The sequence below is a fragment of the Zonotrichia albicollis genome, chromosome 4, assembly GCF_047830755.1.
Source record: "Zonotrichia albicollis isolate bZonAlb1 chromosome 4, bZonAlb1.hap1, whole genome shotgun sequence".
Lineage (NCBI taxonomy): Eukaryota > Metazoa > Chordata > Aves > Passeriformes > Passerellidae > Zonotrichia > Zonotrichia albicollis.
Genome location: NC_133822.1, coordinates 68,050,131 through 68,075,359, shown reverse-complemented (window position 1 = coordinate 68,075,359; position 25,229 = coordinate 68,050,131).

Below are 25,229 nucleotides of genomic sequence, written 5' to 3'. Positions count from 1 at the left end.
TCAGGTCAAAGTGGTCTGAGAGCAGGTCCAAGTGACATGGGTCACCCTTCCCTGCTGGATAGCTTGGACATTGGATACCAGTGTATCACATATAGGGTCCACAGCTGCTTTTCTATTCTGTGGTTCTTGCCACTGGCACCTGCCCCAGGGTAGGCAATGATTAGGTAGAAGGCAGATGTGCACCTCCCAAGTCTGCAATTGGTGATTTTGTACAGCAGTAAAAACTTGGTCTAGTTACAAATGTCACTGCTGCTTGAGGTTTGAAAATTGCATCACACCACTGCCTAGTCTTTCACACAATCATATAATTTTTTAGGTTAGAAAACACTGGTAAGATGACTGAGTTCAACTATTAACACAGCACTGCCAAGTGCACCACTAAATGCCTCTTAGCCTCATCTAAATGTCTTTTAAATAACTTCAGGAATGGTTAATCTACCATTTCCTGGAGCACCCTGTTCCAGAGCTGGACAGCCCTTTTAGTGAAAAAATGTACACTATTATCCTATCTTGAGGCCATTTCCTCTTGTCCTACTGTTTGTTACTTGGGAGAAAATATCACCCCCACCAGGCTACAAATTCCTTTCAGGCAATTAGAGAGATAATAAGGTCTCCCCTGAGCCTCCTTTTTTCCAGGCTGAACAACCCCAACTCCATCGGTTTCTCCTCATAAGACTTGAGCTCCGGACCCTTCACCAGCTCTGTTACCCTTCTCTCCAGCACCTCAACGTCTGTCTCGTCATGAGATCCCCAAAACTGAACACAAGATTTGGGATGTGTCCTCACCAGTGCAGGGTACCGGGGGCTGCACCTCCCTAGTCCTGCTGCTCACACTTTTTCTGACACAGGCCAGGAAGCCACAGGCCTTCTTGGACACCTGGGCACACTCTGGCTTTTGTTCATCTGCTGTTGACCAGCGCCCCCAGGCCCTTTTCTGCTGGGCCACTTTCCAACCGCTGTGACCCAGCCTGTAGTGCTGCAGGGGACTGTCGTGACAGAAGTGCAGGACCAGGCACTTGGCCTCACTGAACCCCAGGCTGCTGGCCTCCACCCATCAATCCAGCCTGTCCAGATCCCTTTGCAGAGTCCTCCTGCCTTCCAGCAGATCGACACTCCCATCCAGCTTGTTGTCATCTGCAAACTGATCAAGGTACACTTGATCCCCTTGTCCAGATCATCTCTCCTTCACTGGACATTAATCACGGCCAAAAAGTGAAAATTAAAACAAGGCGGTTTATATACAATTACTGCAGATTTCAAGTGTGAGCTGCATTTCTTCATCCCTTAACAGAGGCTAAGACAAGAAGCCTTTGGAAGCTGTATACCCAATCAGGGCTCCAGAACCTGCGGAGTGATTATAGTTGGGCAGGATATGGATTTTACTGAGACTCTGCCTATTTCTCAAGTATTTAACAGCCATACAACATGCTTCTTAAGAGTAGTATAAAAAATCAGTGTAGCACAGAAGGCAGGGTAATTTTTGAGTCAAAAGTGTGAGGCAAGAGAAGCAATCATTTAATATTCACTCTTGAACTTCAGTTTGAATAACCCCAGTCTTGAGTAATACATATGTATGGAATTATGGTGGATTTTGAGGTCTTGTGCATAGGACTAGAACAAAATAAAGAAATTATTACTGTGGCAGATTTCAACACCTGAGAAAATGTTTGAACTGAAAGGTTATTTTACAGTAGGCAAGTACAGCAAGGATACTTGTCTGAGTTAACATTTGCTTCTCAAAGGTTCAGCATATTTTTAAAATAATGGGCAAGAAAATGGTGTCCTCTATTCACATCAACTTTCATTTACTGCATTAATTTACTGGTTTTCTCCATATGTTATGGAACAACCTAACCTGTCCTCATGACAAACTTACATACTTTTTTAGCTGTAAGCTTTTTTGGCTGTAAGCTGGAAACTATAGAAGAAATAATTCTCATCCTTTTATACATCTCTTTTATTCTCTTTTTATAACTACCTTCAAAGACACTTTGTCATATAAAATTCTGACTAAAAAGGGAAATATTGGCTCATACTTTTCTGATCTTCTGGAGCTTCTGCTATTGTTGGAACTTTGAAGGAATGACTACTTTTGAGTATTTTCCTTCTCAACCTCTTTTACTACCTGAATTGGGAGAGGTTGTGTTATTCTTTTTAACATTTGTTGGTGTTGAGTGCTCAGAAACACTGAGGGAGTAAGGTGGGGAGAAGAGAAACAAAGAAAGTAAATGCTGTTAAACTGGAATTATGGATGAATTATTATATGACAATAAAATAGTAAGAATACCAGTTCTGAAGGTTACAAAATACAAAGATAAGGCCACCTCTTCAGAAACATCCCTAAAATATTTGATAGCTTCACATAATGAACTAGATATTGCTGACACATCACTTGCCATCTTAAAATTTATCTGCCATATTGTCTATAAGGTATGCTATCCCTCTTCCAATTTATTGTCCAACACATGCAGTTAACTATTAATGAAAGGACAAAACTATGGATTATTAAACAAATGATATATAGAGCTGTCTACTTAAGTGTATGATAGCTGAAAGGTAGATTAATTTAGTATATGTCAATATATGGTAATCACTTGAATTATGCCACCACAGCAAAAAGATCAAAATTATTCAACTTGAGTACCTAAGGTTAGGGACCTAAATTGTACTTGGGCAGCTGCTTTTCAGGGCTGTCAGGCGTTAAACATGCAGCTCACAATCTTCACTGAGCTCAGCAAAGGCTGCCATTGCTAAGCATTCCTGAGAATAAGATCATCTGAATTTTGTGCTACTCTGCCTAACTCATGGCTTCAGTTTGAAAACTTTGTCCAGAGGTATCTCAGGAAGGGAGGGTTAAACATCCCTTCTGTCAGCTTGACTGAGATTTATTGTGTAATGCACTTCCTCCAAAGAAAGATGTTTAATGCTATTGATTGCAAGGTTGCCTACTTAAAATAGCATAATGTGACAGATGATGGATACCACATAGAGCAAAATTGTAAGGTAATCCAATATATGGGCATGTATGGTATGTATATCAGAGTAGCAGCTTCATTCTTCACGAGGGTGAGTTAGAAGGTCATCTATTTCACTTAAAGGCATTGAACGTTTTTGTTAGTTTGACAGCCATTATGGGCTTGATCCTGTTATCCAAGGCAGTCATTAAACTCCTATTGACCTAAAGTGGGTAGGAATGAGGCCAAGCTTTAGAATATGCAAAGCAGACACTATGAGAAGAAAAACAACCTGATGGATAATACTGCAGAATGAAAAAAGCATTATGATGGCTGCTATATATAAACAATAAAAATCCTAAGAAATCCCTGATGATTTCAAATGTTTTGTACCACAGTATTACTTCTGTTAAAAAATTTCCTGCTAAACTTAGGATTTTCTCAATCTTTATGCAACTTTGTACTGCTGTTTTTTTGCATCGTAGAGCGTATTATCTGCTTACACTTTTTAACTCTGTGTTTATTCTTAGATAAGGGTAATTTGATAGTCTGTAAGCCTTACAAAAATCAATGTTTTTAAGGGCATTTAGACTAATTATTAAATCTGCATTAGCAAAATCAAGTAGCAAAACTGCAAAGAATTTTTTTTAAATAAGTATGTTTATTAATGAAGAAGTCAGTAAAAGAGACAAATTTAGGAGAAAAAGAATACTTCTGTGCTTGCAATTCATTTTGTGCTCCAGCACAAAAGCAAACCCAAGCCATTTCTTCTTTTTTCAATCTGTCGTGTGTCATCAGTCTCTTTCTTTCTTTTTTGCAGCTTCCTGTGAAACTTTGGGGTATTTGCTGCACGTGCTTAGGAGTACACAGAAAGAAGACTGGGACTGATCTGATGTACAAATGGGCTTCTGCCCTCTTGCTGATGCATTTTTGAGCTTGGCACATCCACCCAGAGTTCTCATCTTCCGAGACACACTTGGGGAAGACTCAGCTGCGGGGCTAGACCAAGGGACCACTCCTTGTGGAGAGCCACTCCGTTATCCTGCTAATTCTGCTCCCTGAGCTACAGCAGCTCCTCAGTTGTTAGCAATGTTTTCCATGGCTATCTCTTGAGAAGCAGGATGTGAGGAGGTAGAAGAATTGCTTCACTGAATGAATCTGCATTTAGGAAATGGCCTAAAATGCCATTTAGGTAGCTCAGTGGTATTTCTGACTGCACAACAAGAATAACCCAAGATTTTATGCAGGATTTAGAGAGTCATCCCCATCTTTCACTGAGGCCATTTTGGTTAAGTGCTCTAACACCAGCACCTCAATGTTTTGTTTTCAGGAATCAATAGCATGTTACTTTTTAAAAATTGCACTTAGATATAACTCAGCTTTAGTATTTCACACTTATTCCAACAAAAAAAATAATAACTTCATGATCTGAGGTAATGTGATGAAGTAGTAGGTCAGGTTTAAATCTAATATTATGTTCCTTGAAACACCCTGGAGCTTAAACTCAGAATAAGTTTATAGAAAACTTACTATGGTTTAAGCTCTGTTGCAGCTTTAATTCAAAGCAAGGTTAAATGAGTAAATTATCTTATTTTTATAAGATAGCAGATGAAATGCAGAAGCTCAGAGAATGTTGGCTTTGGTTTTTGTTCATTCAAGCTCAGAAAGACAGAGAAGACTGCAAACACACCTGTCATAAATCATAGATGTATTCCAAAAATATCCTGCAGAGTTGACACTTTCAGTTGGACAAATCAGTATCTGGTGTTTTGCATCATTAATTTGAAAGATTATTTTTTATGTAGCCTTATTTAAAGTTATTTTAAATGAAAGGAGATTTTGAAAATAAAAAGAAGTAAAATCTAGAAATGCAGTTTCAAGTGGATAAGTAAGTTCAAACAATACAAATGTAGTACTCTAAGGACTTTCTTTGCTCCTTCTTTGTTTGCAATAATTTTAACCTTTTTACCTCTCCCAGAAGAGTCCAGGGAATTTAGCAAAGGGTATCAGATTTTCTGTTATCCTTTAATGAAGGCTTTGCTTGACTGTAGTTTGCTGTTAAACAAGGATCAATTAATTAATTAATTAATTAAATCTCATGTTGTTGCTTTGACATTTCCAAACATAGAAAAAAAGGTCAGAGATGTTGCCTGAAATGCTACAAACAGATGAGAGAATTGTTTCTCCCCAGTTCACTTATCAGAAAGCACTTGGTTTATATTTAGAAAGCTTATTTATCATATAAATTTGTCTTAAATTCTGAGTACTGTTTTCTCTGTCTTGAGTTCCTTGTTATAAACATTTTATTATAAGTCTAAGATTTTCTATAACTTAGATCACTGTAGTGGTTACTCAACTGTAGCTAATTCTGATCTATTTAGGCTTGCACTGTTAAACTAAGTAGAAAGATTAATTGTTTCTTAATTATACACTTCAATAAAGGTACTACAGTTGAATAAGTTTTGTCTACTAGAGAACAATTTTAGCAAGTGCTGTCTCCTTTTGTTCTTTAGGAGTTCAAGTCTGTCATGTAAATTATCTGTCATCCAGCAGTTCTGGAGCTCTTCGTTATCATAATGCTTTTATTCTAATTCCAGAATTGTTTCAAAATGTGTGTCTGGACTACTTCATTATGCTGAAGATAAAAAGTAGTTAAGAGGTTTTCTTACTGTCCCAGGTACCTTCAGGAGATTTTGACTTTTTAAGATCAGAGTCTCTCTGGAATCTTGAAGAGGAATACTAGTAAGGAATCCATGTTTTTAGCTGTTTCCAGTGCAATATAATTTTCTATTTGACAAGATCTAGATACATTTGATTATTTAAGAACATTTGTCACTGATACTTCAATTTTTTATTTAACTACGTGTCTATTTTCAGTCTTTCTGTCATCCTTATTGTTCCATCTTCACTTTTTCTTCAGTTGTGAATAAGACAGACAGCTTGCTACTTTTCTTCCAGCCCTAATGGTCTCTGAGCCACTGCCTGTAAACTGACACAGGGAAAAATTGCTCAAAGGACTTATGACACTTTAGAAGCTGTGATGGATGACTTTCAAGGTGGCTGCTGCCTTTTCCCTTTTTTTCCCATTCTTACTAGAACTGTGACGATTTCCTTTCCATTAATTCTTTCTGAGTTTTGAAGAAAAAATAAGGGAATATTCAGAAAGACACACAATAGTCTTTAAGAATTTAATTAATACATTTTCTGAGATATTTTGGTTAGCAATGGGTTTAAACCAGACCAGATGTGCTTTGCTTATGGCCCCAAACAAAAAACATACTCTGGATTTTGATCATTGATTTACAGTCACCAAAAGTACCTAAATACAAGGTTATAGCATACTGGATACCCAGATGGAAAACATGATCTTTAGAAGCAGAGCTAATAGCAATGGGAAAGTAAATCAGCTGAAATGGTCAGTGTTTTGTAAAACTGGTGGTTGTTTCAGAACTCACACAACATATGAGTAGACCTGCATGCTCTCTGGGTTTTATGTGACTGGAAGAAGAGATTGGGAAAGACAGGGGTGAATCCGGAGCTTCCCTTACAACCAGTGGCCAGAAAAGGAAATTGCCCCTCTAGCAAGATTGTTGTTGCTCAGAACCAAATGTCTGATGGACTGCTTTCTGAGATTTATTCATTCTGCACTGGCTCTGCATGTAAGTTGACATTTAAAATGCATTAACAGAGTGCTACTTGATGTACTGTATTATGCATCCTATCAGTTTTGAAATGGAGTTTAGTCTGTCAGCAAAATCCTCCTTGCTGTACTCAAATAAACTTAGTCAGTCTTGGATCAAGGTGGCTTAAGGGACCTACATAATTTTAATGCCTCTGTCATGTTTTTTTATTTATTTTTTACTGAGTCTGTCATACTTGGGTTCTATAGGATCTTTCTCCATTTGTGAACATACAGACATTCTCATTTGTGTCCACAGGGCTAAACTATTGATACAAAATAACTTTAATTCCTATGCTTGCTTGATGTCTTTACTTATATTATGTTCCATGCTGTCTTCAACTCTTCATCTGTGCTTGATGACTAATCTTTTAGCACTCTGCAGCACACAGTGTTAAGTGATTTTTACCCCATACAATCAGACATTTCATTCTGAAAAAAAAAATCAGATTTCAATATCACACCTCAATAAGCATTAGAAAAAACCACGTTTTTCTTAATGGTTTTGTACAACTAGACTTCTTCAGACTTGGATAACTTTTGATGGGATCTTTGGTGAGATCTGGTGATTGACTCAGTGATTACAATCGCAAGCTCAAGTAACATCATGTACAGGCAACTTCCCATCAACAGTCCCTATTTTCTTATTATAATGACTAACATGGATTTTTACAGAACCACTTGTTTTTTTGCTGTGTAAAAAAAAAATCTTCACTGATCAGGAATGAAGGACACCAAAGCCCACCTTTGAGGCATTTGCATTATGTCTTGCCCTTATATTCAGATCCTTTTCCTGGTTTTTGGTTGGCTCTTCTTGCTTCAGAGAACCTACTTTATATTTAGTAATTGAGAGTTTTTCTGGTTAGTGATTTGGATAATTGAGATGACTCTGTATATATTAATATTTACCAGGTTTTCATAGCAATCTTTCTTCCATGACTACTTCTGTATTTTTCCCCATTACTTATAAGGCATACATCACTAGTTTTTCATTCAGCAACATGACAGCTTCAAATCCTTCTGAGGCTCCATTGAATGAAAGGTTGTTATTCTTGTCAGTCTGTAGGGGCTTCCATTCTCTTCTCAAATGTGCAAACAGTGCATGCCCCTGTCATATTTCTTACCTCTGCAGTGAAATTTCTTTCTTCCTATACTCTAGGAGTTAATTTTCTTAAGTGGACAGTGGCAACATAAGGTTTCATTTGCATTCATTCTGGATGTTTCTTTTGAATTCACAGTCTTTTAGACTTTCATAATTCACATATGTTAAGTTAATTCATCTCTTTGTTAATCTAGTGGATTGTTTATCTAGTCTTTGTAGCCCCTCCTTTAATTTTTATCTCTGTGGTTGAATTCATGGCCCTGATTTCAGAGCCACAGTGATATTTTACTGATAGCTCTGGGAAAAGGCCTAATGTGTGCCTTTGGTAGGAGAAATCATTTAAGAAAGAAATGTCTGCAGCTCATAGATTTTCATGAATGTCAGATTTTTTGGGGGATAATATGCACACAGAAAATACAGTCACTTTGTACGTGTACCTTATTCTATTCTATTATTAAATAAGGCAAAAAAATTAGCTTTACTTTGCTCATGAACTTTATTATATCTTTGCATGGCTGAGAGATCAGAGAAGTTCTGTTAAGACATATAATTCTGATGGAGATTTTTTAAACTTGCTGTTCTGTTTAAAGTGTTCATCAAGATTGTGTGATATCTTTTCTTGCATTAAGGCTGAATAACCGTTTTCAATAACATAGATAATACCACAAATTCTTGCTTGCAACCTTAGAAATTATTAACTTAATTTAGTTTGAATCTAATGTCTCCTGCACTAGAGTCATGCAAGGTTTAGCCTTGCTGCATGAACTTTGCTTACCACTATAGGATATTCATTTTTTGCAAAACTCCAGTAGTTTTAATAATTCCTAATAAAAGATGACAGTTTGTATTACAAATGAAAGGATCATCCTCAAAAAATTGAGTGCAACTGAATAGGCAAAGATTTGGTTCTCCTTTAAAAGATATCACTAGTCTGATAATTACTGCTGACATAACTCATGAACAGAATCAAGTATAGGTATTACATTTATGCATATATAAAATATTGCTAGAACTAGGACTAGAAGTATGAGAAGGGAAGGAGTCATAGCACCCAATTTTAGAGACTAGGAGTTAGCTATTGAGTGAAAACTGGTCATTCTAGAATTCCTCTATAGGGCAATTAATTTTACTTATCCTTAAGTCTTATTATGAGGTGACCTTTAAGAAGTGCTTACTTCTTTTCAGTAAGTACAGAAGAATCCTAGTTTGGCTGAACACCATTTAATTAGGGGGAATGAATCTCATTATCCTAGCACTAGATGATACCAATGGCTTCCAGTATTCAAAAGTAGTCTATACTTTAACAGAAATATATGAGCAAGAAAAGAAAAGCAGTTTTAATCATGAAAACATCAGTTCTTCTAAATTAGACAAAATAAAGTTCTCTGTAGAAGAGTTCTCCATAGCTCCAGTGTTCTTACAAGGATGTTTTTCCTCAAGGATGATTTTCCTACTGACAAATCAGCAGTTTAAATTCTTCCAAACACATTTATGTCTCCCTGGGAGAGACCCTTTCCAGCTGTGCTGGGGTGAGAACATGTTCCCAGCAGAGCTGAGCTCCGTGCTCTTCACAGGAATCTCCCATTGCCCACATGAACTGCGGGCACCCTGCTACATCCCTGCAGGTGGGACTCCAACTGAGCATACACAGGTGTTTGTTGGGAAAGCACAATCCCCTGTCCCATCACTTTTTCTGAAGTGGTTTAACCTGACCCAGATAAAAACAGCTGGAGTGATGAGCCAGCCTTCCCCTCCACTGCCCAGCTGCAGTCTTTGAGCCCAGATTACAGACACAGTAAACTGTAGAACCCCAAATCCTTTAAAATCTCACCAGCAAATGGACTCCAAGAAGTTCACCTAGAAGTTTCACAGGGAAGTTCCAGTCTCCATTTCATCATTTCCAGCTTACCACTGACACAATACTGATCAATATGGCTAATGCAAATAACCACGAATAAGGTTTTGTAATCATGTTAGAAGTGAAAGATAGAGCTGCACAGGCTGGAACTCCTGTGATTTGTCACCTTTATATTGTTGGGATGTGTGTGGAAAGAAACAGGATATACTTCAGAGTCTTGGGGATTTTCAGAATTAAAACACTTAATGGGAACAGTGCTTAAAATTTGATATGCCCTACTCACATGACTTATTTTTTTTTCTCCATCTGCATGTAACTGTTCTAGCTTGAGTCCTGAGGTGCCTGCCTCCTGCCTTTGTTCCTTGGGATCAGACCATGTTATTTCAGAAATTTCCTGTTCTGAAGTACCTAACAGATCTCACTCTTCAGTAGCAAGCACAATGGTCAGAAAATACAAGAGCTTTTCTCCCCCATTTGGCTTGGTGCCCGGCTTATTTAAGCAGGTATTAAGCAGATATACTAGATGTGAACCATAGTGCTGCCTTCCTTTTTTCTGCCCTGCTTATGAAGGATGGCAGTGAGCTGTCTCAGCTCTTTGACAAAACAACGGCAGGTGCTAGCCATGAAAATCACCTTCCTTGGTGGATCAATTTTCTCTCCCTATTCTCTCTCATTCTACAACCCTCCTAAGCACTTGACAGTGTGTTGAGTGCTCATCTGTGGGCTGAGACTCCTAAAATTCTTGTTGTGTTCAATATCTCTCACCAGATCTAATGCTGAGTATTTGTCTGCCTTACATCTTGCATTACCCCCATCAAGCCTCAGCCCTCTTTGGTGCTTTTTTGGGGTATTTGAGATGGATCAGATGCAACAGACGATTCAGCTACTCTCCTGACTGTGTACTCAATGTATCAGTTCTGCTTTAGATGAATGAACAAAGTTTTAACAACTTCTTCGGGGAGACTATTTAAAAGCCAGATGTATTTCTCAGTTAGGAAGACAGAACAGGTAAAGTTTACTTTTTCACATTGTACAGGATCTAATGGTATACTACTTATAATTTTACTACTAATTTAAGTTCATATAAGAATATAGATGTCCCCTGACAATTTTGCTTGAGCTTTTCTATTCCTTGAAATTGTAGATATTATGAGGAAGTAAATTGAATTCTCAAAATTTTACATTCACATAGCTCCTAAAGGCATTGGCTTCTACTTCCAAAAACAAGTGAACAGGTCTGTTGTTTATCATACAGAACTTTTTAATAGTTGAATGACCTTTGTATCAAATCCTGTGTTTCATTTTTGTGCAAGTATAGGAACCTAATGCTAGCAAGGGAAATAGTAATTGAGAAATATCTTATGGAGAGACTTTTATCTTCTCTTTTTTTCCTTGTGAAAGTCTGTCTTCTCCTTTTAATTTTATGCCTAAAAAGAATAATAAAATATTTCAATACAAGACAGTACACTGCCAGTACAGACTGAAAACAAAATTTATCTAGGAAGAGTTAAATTCATGATTAATAGCCAAAATAGCGATTATGTAGAAAGCAGCATTGCAAGCAGCATTGTAAACTCACAGAAATCAGTACTGCATACACAAAAATCAGTCTAACAGTACCAGATAAAATGTTTTTTTGACATTTTCCAGGTGGCTTGGTGTCTTCTTCAAACAGAGAAGCTGATTTTTGTTGACAGAAATAGGTACTTTGCAGTGAAATGTGTTCAGATTTTAATGTGGGAATGGTACATTTAACCTGGAGCAAATATGTGAAAATGTCATCCAGGACAAAATTTGACAATTACTTTCCAAGCAGAACAAAATGCACGTTTTGCATGTAACATTTTTTTCTATAAACTATGATTCTTACAATCTTAAAATGGGAGTTAATTAAACATCTATCAAAACCACAGGAAAATTATCATATCTGAAATGAAAAATATTTTAAAAATTTTTTGTTTGCTAATAATTTTCCAATCACAGATATAGGGATTGGTGAATAAATGTTGCATTTACTTATGTAAATGAAGAAAATTATGAGCTGACTAGTTTACTGTTTATACAGCTCACAATTTGTCACCTGCCCAGAAATATGCCTACAGTTCTAATAAGTAGCATTGAATCTAGAATTTCCACAAATTCTGCATGTGTGTTTCTCCTCCATTTTTTAACTGAAGAAACTGGAACAGCACAAAATTATCTCAACACTACTGGAATTTATGAAGTATTTTCCTCCATGGTGACTAATTAGAATTAGAGTTAGATCCTCCATGGGTTTGCTCACCTTGTAGAGAGGCATGTTTCTTTCTACTTGCTCCAGGGAGAGATTAGGGTGACTGAGGCCTCAGCTGTGTTTTTTATTTTAGATTGCAACAGGATTTATTTAATTTCCACACAATACTATTGCAATTATATCCCCTGTAATATCAGAACATCCTGTCTAGAGTTTGAGATCCCAAACAAATAAAATTAGTCAGGAAGTAGCTAAACTGGCCACCAGAGATGATTTCCAGAGTATCTATGAAGCACCTGAGATCAACCATATAGATGTGAAGTGAGCCTCAGATTTTCCAGAGCCTGCTCCTTTGTTGATGAGTAAAGTAGCCACTGCTTGTTCATACAATTCATACCACCATACTTAGTTTTATTCCTTACTTATGCTTTATTAAAATTCAGTGTTTTTTGATGCTTTTTTCCACATAGTGAATTTCATCTCTGCCACTATGTGTCATACATAGTACATTGGGAAATGGAAAGGCCTAAATTCTGTTGTGCAATGGAAAGTCAAAGTACATTTTCCCCAGCAGTCCAACATCATTTAACAATTGATCAGTTGTAAGATAAAAAAGCTATCTTGCCTAAGATGCCCACATTTCCATAATTCAACATTTTCAGTAGTCTGAGCTGTTGAGCAAACCTGAAGAGCAAGGGTCCAGTTGCTCTCTAAGGTTTAATATTGGTGCTGTATGGATCCCTTTGCCATGTGATAATTCTGTATCCATTGCATAGGTGATGACATTGTAAAGCATGCTGTCATTTATTCTCAGTTACTTTCCTCTTTTTTTTTTCCATAGCTGAAACATATAACACATCTGGAATATGTCCTAAAATCAGCACATGAAATTGTCTGCTGGTTATACATACAGTGTTCAGAACGTGTAAATTGTTAATCTTTTCTATTATTTGGTGCCTTTGATTGAAGGCACTAGTCACTATTAAGTATTCAATACTTAAATACATCCATAATTCAGCATTACTCCATCTACTTAAAACTACTGCATATTTTTGTCGTATCTCAAATTCTATTATTGCCTCTGTTCCATGGAAGAACAGATTTTCTTTTAATCCCTGGAGAGTGTGTGGTATTAAGAAGATGTTAGTGGTGAGAATAACTTTATTAAGCCTAATAAGTTATGAACAGAGTTTTATATATCCATAACTGCGCTCTTTATTTTAATAATCTTCCTTCGCACTAAATTCTATATATCAATCCTACAATTCTAAAGAATCCAAAAGGTATTGCAAGAACCAGGAAAAGGCCCACAAAAAACCCACACAGGGTCATAAAGCATAGCTTTTTGGGAAGTCACAATCAAGCTGTGAAGCTGTACAGCAGCAGCAGAATTATGCATGGGTGCAGTGGGAGGAAGCTGGACTCTGTGGTGTGGTGCAGCTCCATCCCACTGTTCTCTCCCAGCTTTGCTGACAAGCTGCTGCTGCCCTGAAGTGACCAAATTGCATTTCTGATGTTTGAGTAAAGGCCCAGATTATATATTCCACACCTGCCAGGGCAATCCTTTCCTGTGGAATGGGGTGGAAGGTGCCCCCATGATCCTGCCTGGGTGGGGTTAATGAGCCCTGACCTGTTGGCCACCTTCCTGAGGTTACTGAGGGATGCTGTCTCCTCTCAATCAACAGGAACATGTTATTGAGGCTGTTAGATTATGAGATTAGTCCCAAACTAAAGGAAAAATTTCAGAGCATGGCACATTGAAACAAGTTTTCCAATGGTCAGCAACAGCCTTCTAGGTGATTTGGTATTCCTTCTTGGAAAGTAAGTCAGTATAAATTATTTCTGTACTTTCATTGTGAATCCTTTTTCATTCATAAAATTATCTTTTTCTGTATTCCAAGTAGTCCCATCAGGTGTGGAAGCAAATGCACTAAGATCTGAATTAGTTGTCTGATCTTGCTAAGAAGGTAACACACAGGAACATGAGGCCAATTGATTTTAGATACCTCATTTTTTTATGCTACCTGTGACACCTCACATCCAAAGTTTCCCATTTTAAATTTTGAAAAGTTTAATGTCAGAGAAAGCTTTGTTCAACCATTGTGCTTTTAGATGAACAATGTGCACTCTTTTCCGTGAAGTTTAATGCAATACCATTTTGTTTTCATGTATTTCTACTTCACCAATGCATTCCATTAAGGTATTTTCAGAATCATAAATCAGAATACCTCTACTACACTGAGAATGTATTCCTTAATAAAATCTAGGAATGTCTATGTGGGGACTTTTTTGTTGTTTTTTCTTTTTTGATCAGTATGTTCTGACTTTTTTTTTCTGAATGAGTCTGTTGCAAAATTCCTTGAAGACTGATATTTGTAACGCTGAAATCCTGGCAGTTGTTTCATACTGCTGCATACTTTTTTAGCAATTAGGGTGCTGGTTCAACACTGTCTACCCCATGAAAGACACAAATGAACTACAGTGATGCCAGGAGGCTTTGATACCCTGCACTTTCCAACATGACAGTCTGTCTTCGTATTGTTACTTGGAACTCTGCATTCATCATTTTATATTTTCACTGTCAGAACATGAAATGTGACTCTGGTGGAAAGCTGTGATCTGATTTTTCAAATTATTAGTTGCCTTTGGTGAAATTTAGCCTTATTGCCACGCTTACAATCTACAGATGATGATCCCTGAGTATATTCAAAAAAATCTTTAGGGTAGAAACAAAAATGAATCATGGCAATTAAAATCCTCTTCCAGTTATAACAACTCCTTCATATATTCTTCTCTAAAATAATGTTTTAAATTCATAATACATTAAAAATTAAGTGCTGAAAGCACATTCAAAAACATTTTAAAAATGCTTTCACTTTTCACCTGTAATTGAGTCATCAATATTAGCAACCAGCTATGAAACTAATTTGGCTTATTGCATTACTCATCCTCATATTTTAATTATTGATTAACACTCTTACTGACAGTGAAAGGTTCCCTTTGAAATGTAATTGCTGCATTGTAACACTATGCTATGACTGTCTCCAAAATTATCTCTGCCACAAATTTTTTTTATAATTAAAATAATATGTTTAAATTTGCATGGGGGCAGTCAGGCAAGTATCTTCATACTATATTCATATGTATTAAAGGATCATTTGTAATAGACAAGGGAATTAAACATCATGATATGGCTTATTTCTCCAGAAAATTAACTCAGTAGCCAAATGAGTATCTCATGGCTTTTGCCACCTGCTTGCCTTCCCTCATTGTCTGTATATCTCTTGAAAACATCATATTTATCTGATTAAAATACAGTGTCCCTGGAAATGAAAATAAGAGTAAAATTCTTCATCCTAGCAACACTCTGTTAGCACCTTACCCTAAGTCAATCATAACATGATGAAAAATTATTAATGTCCACATTAAGTTATCATATGTGATATATTATTAATCTTATATTTGATTTTAATAGACTGTAGAATGTGTGAGTTTGGCTAAAGCTCTACTTCTAGTCTTGAAGAAGATTGTTTTCTATGCATTTAGTTTGAAGAGACATGATGCAAAATGTTCATGTTTTTAACAAGCTTGAGTGATTACTGCTTAGCAGCCAAAATTCCCTGCACGCTCATGAAAACTATTTTTGAGCTACTGCAATGGACTCTATGGAATGACAGTTTGTTGGTAACAACACAGCAGCAGTTTCTTTTTTATCAGCTGGGTATTGGATAAAGTTGAATATGTGGGTAAATATTCCCAAAATTGCTCATATTGTGTCTGGTCATCTGTACTATTGAAATGAATAAGCTTACCTTGTCCATATCCCTTTATTTAAGCTATCAACCAAATTCAGTTTGTGTTATCCATACCATAAAGGATTTAGGACAGGGACTGTGAAAATACAAAGTCCACTCCCCAATAAGCAATCCAAGTGTAACAAGAGAAAGTCAGAGACCCCAGCTAGAACTGTGTCAGTTATGAAGCCCAGAATATAGGTTGGAATGTACCTAAATTTGACTAGAACAAGAGGAAATATGTGGTTGTGAAAAGCACTTTTAGTAAGTAGTGACAACCAAATTGGATAAGAATGGTACTGGGGGGCAGGAGACAGCTTGTATTATCACGGACTCTGTAGTGTTGAAGACTTAGGAAATGACTAAGCTGGTGTGTAAGCATGGGAAGGATGCAGTCACTGGGGCAGGCTGAGATGTCAGGGAATGTATGGCTGTCGTGGTTGGAAGCGCAGTCACAAGGGGCTATTGTAAGTCAGACAAGGTAATTTTTGTTGTTGTTGTTTATTTTCTGCCTATAAAACATGTTTCCACTGCTTTCTTATTTATGTTGCTTTTCACGACTTTCTTCTTTACAGAAGTAGTCAATAATCAGTGCTAGAAGTGGTTTGAGGATAATCAATATGCAGAAAGTATTTGTCTTAATCAGAAAATTTTGTTACCCCTTTCTTGCAGCAGTTATTCTTTTTCACTCTGTGTGTCTTCTCTTTTGTGTCATCTTTAGCATCTGGAAATTTCTAAATACATAAAAATACATTTTTCCGTAGTTTGACTGTTAGTAGACTAGCATATCCACTTTTAAGGATCAATTAATCACCTTTTACTGTAGTGCTATTTCCAATTTTGAAAATCGAGAGCCAGATGTCAGCAAAGTAGTTTTAGGTCCAGTTTGTTTTGAGAAGTAGGGAATTATGAGACCAAACAAAAGATATTAAACTGAGATTTATCATCCCATCTTGTAGTCACTCACAAAAATCTTGTCCTTTTCTTTCTCTCAGTGTACTCCCCCCAAATTACCGACCTTTTTTTTTAAATGAAAAAAAAGTTAGCTACATGAAACAGTTTCAATAAAGGACTCTGCTTTCGGTAACCATATTCCCAACTCAGACAGGGTTACAGATCCAAACTTCCAAACAATGTATATTCTTACCTGGCAAAATAGGTGAATAAAGAGATCTTTGAATTTCTGCAGCTGCTCCAGGTCTCAGACTTCACGCTGTCCTCCATCCTGACAAGTAATTACTTTTATGCAACTCCCCTGTGTGATTTAAAAGCTGTGCAATTTTTATAGAATGGCATATGTAGCCCAAATACTGATAATCAGCCCAGGGTGCCAGCTGACAAACTGTGTTTGTGGTGCTCTGCTGAGCAGGGATTTTCCTGTCCAACTACAAGAGCAAAGAAAATCACAGAATCTTAGAATCACAGAATGGCCTGGGATGGAAAGGACCTTAAAGATCATCTAGGTCCAACCCCCTGCCATGGCAAGGACAACCTCTACCACACCACATTGCTCAGAACTCCGTCCTTGAACACTTCCTGGACTGGGGCATTCACAGCTTCTCTGGACAATCCGTTCCAATGTCTCACCACCCTCACAGCCAAGGATTTTTTTCTAACATGCAATCTAAACCCACCCTTTTTCAGTTGGAAGCCATTTCCCCTTGTTGTATCAGTATATGCCCTTGTAAAAAGTCCCTCTCCAGCTTTTTTATGGGGCCCCTTTAGGTCAAATAAACGACATGGGTCACCTCTAACACTTCCTTAACATGTCCCCTTGGGTTACAGAAGAAAGCTGTGTAGATTACATGGAGCTGATCTAATAGATTTTAAAACTAACAAGTACTTTGTCTTTCAGATTTTTTGAGGTTTCATACATTTCTTAAGAATAAAATGGTCTTCAATACTTTGAAAAGATACTAATTTTATTCATCAGAACTTAAATTCATAGTAATGTTTTCATGAGTGTGGGTCTACATTGAAATGAAGTGCAAAAAATTAATCAAAACAAATAGAAGCCTTTTTTGAATGCCACTTTCAGGTACAAACTTAAAATGCCTATTCTACGAACATATTTTTTTCCTTTAGATGGAGTCTCTGAGTCTGGTTCCTGTAAAATTTATAATTCAAATTCTGTTATTAAAATAGTTGCATTGATAAACATTCAACAAGCAATAGTTGCTCAGTTATTTCATTCATAGTATTAGGTGCTTTCAAGTACTTTAGCTGCAAATTAAAATATTCAAAGTACATATGCAATTGATCATTTACTCGTTGCATAACTCATTCTCAGTTATTTTCCATTGCTGCTGCTGATAGGAATCTTTAGAAGGATGATTAATGTGTTCTAGATAGCATGCTAAAGCCACAAGATTTGCAGCTGCACACTTGCCAAAAGAGAGAAAATACTTCTGCTCTGTAGTGCATGTAATTAAGCATCCAGCTGTTGAAAATGTTATAAAATAATGAAGCATAATTGGAGAACTTTCAAGCAGGATTTCTTCTCTGTCTCATAGCAGCTGGTACAAATGGAAAAGCCTAGTAAACAAAAAATGGCATTGCTTCTTCCAGTCATGATTTAACAAGAAATGATATATGCATGCCCTAAAAAAAGAAAATTCAACAGAGTAACTGAAGTAAATAAAAGTGTGGAAGGGATCATCAGAACTATTGACTGTGAATAAATCACTAGAAGCACATACAGATAATGAAAGAAGTAATTTCCTATGACATTATCTGCTAAGCAATGGCTTACCAACAGCAAACCTTCCAGAGAATAATGTGGCATTTTCTTGAATGCACAGCGATTAATGGCAAACAAAGTTCAGCTCCAAATAGTTTCCTTTTGAAAGCTTCTTTGTACTTTTGCAAGTGGCAACAATACCATGGTTTTACACCTCTGCTGGTGTAAATCAGTGTATCTCCAAGGAAGTCACCAACATGGTGCTCATATTTATTTGATGAGATTTTAGGTCAAAGGACGGAAGGTGAAATCAAAGAGCAATCCTTATTCATATGCAGAGTTCCACAAATACCAAATAAACCTTGATATAGCTGCGCTATTAACCTTGTGTATCTAAGAAAGGCCCAGTATATGGAAAACAAAAAACTATAAACATTTCTCTTGAGCAGCCTACAAAATGATACCTGCTCTGAGCAGGCCAAAGGATGGAATGGATCATCTGTGTCACTGCATCTGTTTCTGCATCATATGAAGTCTTGAGTAACATATATATATATAATTATTTGTTTCCTAAATTAGTTTCAATCCATGTTCAAATTATTTATAAATTTTCTATACTACAGTTAGAAAGCTGTCCCAGCACTGTACTTTTGCAAAGCTTGGATGAAAGCCTCTCATTTAACTGTGTATTTATTTGTGACTGCTATACTTACGTGCATTGTACCCATGGGAATGGTTTCATGGGACCTCAAATCACACAAAAAAAGCTACTCTGCTCCATGCAATTTGGACTGAAAATTATTGTTTATTGCAGTAATATCAGAAGGAACTGTGACCTAACTGGTCACAAATAGAAAGCACTAGAGCACTGGAGATCATCTTCACAGAAAATCTAGGGAGAATGGTTTATATGATAGTTTTTGAATAAATTTCACTGTATCTTGATTTGACATGATTGTAGTACCTGCTTTCATCCACCATATATTTCATTCATCCACCCATGTTTTAGTAGGATGACACTACCTTTCTTCATAAAGCAAGATTTCTGGAATGATGCAATCCTGTTCCTTTTGTTAAAGGCAAAATCCAGGGCTGGTGGATAGGTAGGCTGCCTGAACACCCAGAAGCACTGTTTTAGCTTTGTAGTTTGATGGATTGCTGGCAGTTTTCACAATTCCTTAACCATTTCTGTCTAAGTCCTGACATTCCATGTAAGTCAGAATGGGATTTATTTAACTATTAGCATTTTGCCTGCTAGCTTTCTTCAGACTTTTCCAAATCTCTCAAAAGCTGTTTAGCAGCTTTATAAATTGTGCTTGGCAAGGCAAATTTTTAGCAGTAGATTATATTTCTTTTTTTGAATTTTCCTGACTTTCTTAACCTCCATTTTCTGTGAAAACCAGACAGATTAAATGCATTGAACATTACAAGACAATTCAGTTTCAAATTATATTTAATATTCTTGTGTTTTTCAATAGGAACTTCTATTTTTCATGCTTCTTCACTTTTTTCTATCACAGCAAGAATAAATTAATATAGCATATTTCTGGACCTGGTTTCTGTGCCAGTAATACTCAGATGATCATACTTTAGGCAGTGCTTCATATAGCCTAATTGTTTTAAAGTAAATGCTGTACATTCCAAGTGGGAGAGGCCTTGAAAAGGCATATAAAATATGTAATTTCTGCCATATTTGAAAGAATAACATTAATCTTCCCTTTGAAGCACATGCTTTTGTTAATATGAAACATTTCTCAGCGAGGATTTACATGTGTGAGTAGTCAATTGGTAGCTAACATAGCAAATATACTCTGAGAGATGATAAAACTAGTCTGAAAGCTGGTAGTGAAAACCTAATTTTTAGGGAATAAATTCTCAAATTGATTTATCCCCATTATTTTTGAAGCCTTTAAAAATTTTTGTAAGACATTATCCTGAGCCTCCCATCTTTGTTTTTAAACGTGCAGTTTATATGTACAGTAGCTGTGCAGAAAATAGTCAAGGTATGACTGATATATTGCTGCTTTGACTGCTGCTATTATTCCTTCTTGCACAATAGTGTACTACTCAGTGCAATTTGCCACACCTTGTGTAGTGAGGAACAAGATATTGTGTAATCCCTGTCCATCTAATGAGAAGGAGAGCCAAGGGTGAGAACTCTCAAAGTGGAATTCCTTTGACCTTTCTTTTCCATATGCCATTTAGGTAAATAATCTAAAAGTCCTCTATTGATTCTTTCTATAATAATTTGAGACTGAAACATTTGTGCAGTTGATTCAATTATCTAGTCTAAATAGTTAGCTGGCTATGATGACACAATCTCTAGGAGCAGACACCTTTTCCTATTTGATGTAGAAAGACCAAGATGACTTTTTTAGGCTTAGACACCTTGTTTTCAGATGAGTGGATTTGGAGATGTGAGTCCTACCACCATAGCCTAGTGGAATCTAGAAATCAAGACTCCCATTCATCTTTTTTCAGACAAGCTGTAGACTCAGACAGATGTATCTGAAGTAACTTCACCCAGCTCCTCAATTTAAAGCTTTCAGTATCAGAAGAGTGAGGGTAATCTCATGTGATCCATCTTCTGTAAAGAGATATGTGCAATGGAGTGAATGTATGATAAGTTTTACTTTCTTGCAAATATCCCATCTTTTGCATGAATATATTTTAATTTAGAAATTTGAAATGAAACAAACAATTCAGTCACTCGTTTGTAATTATCTGGCTTAACCAAAAACATATGAATGAATTAGTGGAATTAACCCCAGGATTATAGCATCAAAAAAGGCACTTAATGAATAGCCCAAGCTCATTACCATCTTAGCTTGCTCAAAAAATATATTTATGTTCTTACTTTTGTGTGTATCTATGAAAGGCACATTCAGTGATATTGAAAGTCATTAATGTGTTTGAACTTGCTATATACTTTGTTATAGAACTCTTACTGTGTTTCTGCTGTTTCTGCACATGTATAAGATGTATTTCCTGAGCCATGGTATGTACTAACTTATTTTAACTCAATATATCTTGAAAAAAAAAAATCTTGTGATAAGCTGCTGCATGAAAAAAAAAGGAGTGGTAGCTCTAAAGTACACAATCTTAAACCACAACAATCCTAGTTGAGTTGGTCTGTGGTCCATATGTGTCTTAGGGAAATACCACAAAGAAGGCACTCATAGTGTGGTCAGACACATAACTATTTTCTTTAGTGTTAAAATTTGACTTGACTATAAATCATCGCCAAACTGGAGGCCAGGTAATCACAGCTGTCTTTCTGCAGCCTTCTGGATCAAGGTGACTGCTTTTCTTTTGTGTTCAAACAGATACATTTTTGTTGGGTCTACAGAATGGAGGCTGTGAAATTTTGACTATCTGAAAAGTGTTGCTGGGAAGCTATTATCACCACCTTAAAATGAACACTTTATTGCAGTTGTAGTCAATTAATCTATCACAGTCTCACTATAACCTAATGTGGGAATCTGCTCTGAAGCTAGCAACACATGAGTCCCAAATCATCAACAGTAAGAGTTGTCATACCATTCAAGAATCTTAGGGTGACTTGTGCAGGTGAACATGTCTGTACAGCAGACACAACATAAGGTCAGATTAATTCCACCCAAAACATTAAATATGGCCCAATTCATATTATTGCATAACAAATATTTCTTGATTATGTTGTATCTTACAAATATTCCAAGAATAACCTTAGCTGTTGCTCATATGCAAGAATATTTGCCACTAATATAAGTTATAACTAAATACTTAAACAGTCACATTAGATTACAGCTTTGTTCAGTTCCTTTTCTTTATCCTCCTTGTTCACAACAGGCATCTAGTCAAGGTCAAGTTTCCTATTAGTATGCTGAAACACACTGCTCTTGCTCAGGAGTTAGTCTAATAACAACTTATGTGTGTGAGAGTTGTAAATCACTGCTACATTTAAAATTTGGCTTCTTGGTGTTAAGCAAGGCAGTTCACAGCCTCAATTTTCCTTTGCTTTGCTTGTATGATTAGAAGGGATCTTTTTATCTCCCTTCTAGGTTGGAGAGCTGATGTTGTTATATCTAAAATTCATATTTCTGAAGTGGAAAGTCTTTCTGATTTCAGAATCTTCTGGAGAAATTTTCCAGATCCTCTCTGTAGGCAGCATGGCATCACTGCATATTTGTCCTAGACATATGAAGTACTGGAACTCATGGAACAGTAATTCATGATGGGAAGCTGATGCTTAACATATAGTTTTGGTTTTAGACCTGTATGGGATGTCAAAAGCAGAGGCGTTCATCCAGTGTAGTCAATATATTCCTGACACCAGTTCTGGTCATTTGTCTCGTCCTCCATTTCAGTTCATGCATCCAGCATTACCAGAAGGCTATGAGGAAGGAATCCTTCCAGCACTTTGCACCATTTCTTCTATAGCTTTCACTCAGAAGCCTGAAAAACCCTCAACAAATGAGACCACAGCATCCCTCCCTATCACTTCTGAAGACTTTCACATTAAACTTTAAAACTAAAATGTTGTGAATAGCCAAGAAAAGCTTTTAGTTTCTTCATACCACTCTTTCCAATTTAAACATCTTTCTTTCTTTCTTCCTTGATTTAACTTCCATTACAATCAAGCTTATCTAGCTCTTAGAGTCACAAAAATTCTTGGAAAAGATAAGTCCAGTACAACTTAGTACAGGTTGGAGATACCTGCCATTTTTGCAGAAAGCCTGAGGCAATGATATATACCAGGAAGTGTGTCCATTTGTCAGATATTATGGAATTATGAGCATGATACCTTCACTTGTTAATTGTAGAGCATGTTAAAAACCATACCTAATGTACAGATGTGCACAAATTACTTTGTGTGGCCTTTTACTTTTTTCCACACTTGAGTAGACCAAGGGACTTTTTATGTGCATATAGGACTACCATATATTTATGAGAAGAATCTCAGCATGAATTTCATGTCTGGAGCATTCACTTAGTGGGTGAATCTTTGTCTGAACGGAGCTTAATATACTCTTACGCTCTTGAGGACATTTGCAGTCAACTACACATTCACATTTTTTTTCATATTTTGTTATTTACATTATTTCAGTAAATAACAGGAAAAGTCTATGTTAGAAAACAATTGATAGATTTTCTTCTTGTTCTTCAAGTTTTGTTTGTATTTAATTTATTTCTTAGCTTTGTCTACTAGATTTCTTGACACATTCAAAAATTTCTCATTGGATTATTCCTTGACTAAATGTACTCTGAAGCTGAAATTTTTTTCTCTTTTTTTCTTAAACGGGTGGTGGCCATTGTCTTTTTAAAAAGAAAAATTAAAGGAATGATCTTCAGTTAGATTAACACAAATTAGATTTAATATTCAGTTGTGAGAGGCGTACATTCTGCACATTGTTTGCTACATTTTTTTTATCATGCTATGCTTCTTAAATTATTCATAGTGCATAAAGGTGCCTGTTTGGTTAACATTCAAGCTCAAAATGAATTTTATTATGTTAATCTTATAGTTTCTTGCTAAGTAACTTGTGAGGGAATGTGATTTTAAGTGGAATAGATTCACTTCCCTTTCTGCAGAAATAAAGATCCTAAAATTTGTGACAGAGATACAAAAACTCAACAAGACAACTAAACCAGCACTGCAATACACAAGGTAAGTTGCACTGTTGAAACTGTGCCTGTAAAAAAATTGCAATATATTCTGTATTACCCAAGTGCAAGGCCTTATAAGAAATCCCAAAATTGCAGACCAAGAGACATGATTCCTTTTTTTCAGTTTTGTAGGAAATTTGTCATGAAGTATCTAATATCTGCTGGAAGGCCAACAGCGCAGTTCACAAAAACACCAGGTATGTGCATGAGTGTGATAAAATCATGACATGGATGACAGTGTTGCTGATGAGGGGACATGCTCTGCTGGACCTGATCCTTAAAAACAATGGAGAACTGGTTGAAGATTTTGGCTGTTGGCTGCAGGGGCCATGAGATGGTGGAGATCAGCATACTGAGAGGAAGGATGAAGGCAAAGAGCAGGATTCCAACCCTGGAGTTCAGGAGAGTGAACTGTGACCTGCTAGGGCTGTGCTTGCAAGAATCCCATGGGAAACCACACTGGAGAGAGGGGAGTTCCAGGGGAGATGGTTGATTTGAAACTTTATCTCCTCCAGCCTCAAGAATGGTCCATTCCAATGAGCAGGAAATCAAGCCACTGTGACAGGACACATGCACGGTGAACAAATTGCTCCTGGTTCAAGGCATGCATGAAAAAAAAACACATGCAAGATGTGGAAGCCCAGCCAGATGACCCAGGAGGAATGCAAAATCCCAGAATCACAGTGATCACTGCCTTTTTGCTGATCCTAAAATCACAAGCCAGACAGAGTTAGGTCATAAAAAGGGGTTACCTTTAGTGCACAACTTGCTAGGTGTAAAGCGCCTGAAGATGCACACAACATAGAGCACATACAGTTTTTATGTGTCTAGTAAATTAGCATAAATGACAAGAGTCCCCAATTAGAGACACAAGTAATGAGGTGATTCCTCCCTGGTCCAACCCTTTCTTCATTCTCCCCCCCCCTCCCCTTAGCTAGTAACTGAATTTTTTTTCTGAAATTGTCTTTGAGAGCTAGTTTCAACCTTGGATTCCCAGAGAAAGTAACCATGGACTCCCAGCTTGGAGTTACTGGGGAATTTAATTTCTCTTTCTGTCTAGTAGAGTAGCTAAAATGCTAACTACAAATACTATAATGGGATAAAGAGCTACAAATGTAAATATAAAGAATATAGAGAATATGTAAAAGCAAAAAAGGCAAAATCAATTCAGCATCAACAGAACAGCTGAAATCAACAGGCACCTCTGGACATCAATTAGTCAAACTCTCCTGCTCAAAAGAGGGACATCTGTAGAAAATGGCACAGGTCCATGTCCCAGT